This window comes from Phytophthora infestans, genomic scaffold (assembly GCF_000142945.1).
Source record: "Phytophthora infestans T30-4 supercont1.3 genomic scaffold, whole genome shotgun sequence".
NCBI lineage: Eukaryota > Oomycota > Peronosporomycetes > Peronosporales > Peronosporaceae > Phytophthora > Phytophthora infestans.
In genome coordinates, this window is record NW_003303756.1 from 3,383,021 (window position 1) to 3,384,451 (window position 1,431).

A 1,431-nucleotide genomic window follows, 5' to 3' on the forward strand; every position below is an offset into this window, starting at 1 on the left:
CATAATGTCCCTCGCTCGCTTCAACCACTTACACGATGAGCCTTTAAGAGAATTTACAGCCGCCAAAGCCGCGCGCTGATTCGAGCAAAATACGGCTATCTGATTTGCCTCACGAGGTTATTGATACGGTGGGCAAAGCAAAAAAAGAAATGCTACCTTAGGCCAATGAGCCGCGAAAATCCCCCGGACACGCCGACACTGTCCAGCACCATCAGTAACTATTGCACCAAGACGTCCTGGCCTTCATTCTGCGCACGTATTAAGACGGGTTCGATCTGCGGTGCTATAGCAACGCCGTGATACTGGTCTCCAGCTTGTGGTATTGTATACTTAACCGTTTGACCAAATATAGTAAGAAAGCACCCTGCTAATTGCCCCGACACACATGTTGCCATACGTCGGATATAAAGATCACGATCACCAATCTGCTGCATTTTCCGCAAAACGTCTGCAATTTTTTGTCACAGCGAGGGGCGTGTTCATGTAGAAGCCTTTCATTAATTATACGACGTGAAAGCAAAAATTGGAATACAGGATCACAGCAGCTCCAAGAAATTAATAGTCGACGGTTGTTTAATGAAGCGGTCCGGTAAGTAACTGTTGGCATGAAGCTCGGCAAGCGCCCGCGCGATATTCCACTGCTCATCTCATGAAAACTGCCGCTGTGAATGCTGCGTAAATGCTGTCACTGCTCTTGCATCGTCTGACCTAATTATTTCGCTTAGTAGAAGAGGTGATTTTGCAGCACCTAGATGATCTCTCGTCATCTGAAGGTTAGACTCAAAGTAGCATCGTAAGTGGCTGGTTGCGCTGGTTGGCGTTGGCTCTTGGTCTGGTGCTCCATGCAGGAACAGGGTTGTGTGCATTGTAATTGGATCAATGAACCGGTTACTAGGGTAAAATTATCGAGAAATCGGGGACCTAGGGAGATAGTTCCCAGGTTTGAACACGTCAATAGATATGGACACCCAGTCATTTTTATCTCGTATTTACCTCGATTTTGACGACACCGATCTAGCGCTAGCCGTCGCTGCCAGCGTAGCACTTGTGTGTGGACTGATGTTGCATGGTAATGCTTTATTAACGTGTTTATATTTCAGTCTGCTTTTGTGTGTGAAACTATGCTAGACGAGTGCTACAATGTTTGGTTTTGCCGCCGCCTTCGCTGCTCGCGAGCGACAATTTGCAAATTGTGCGGTATGCTTGGTGTTCATCCCCCAATGAAACCTTACCGAAATATAGTTCCGATAGAGTAATGGGGGTGTACTTTGTTTAATTAAGGTTCTTTTGGAGGCTTTAGAGAAACGACTCAGGCGTCTGGTATCTTAAATGCAGCGGGGCTGCCGTAGCTTTAGCGTCAGAGGAAGACGTTCGACTCAAAGAGTCACTAATACTAAGTTCCTTATCCGAAGGACACTTACAGCCCAAGAC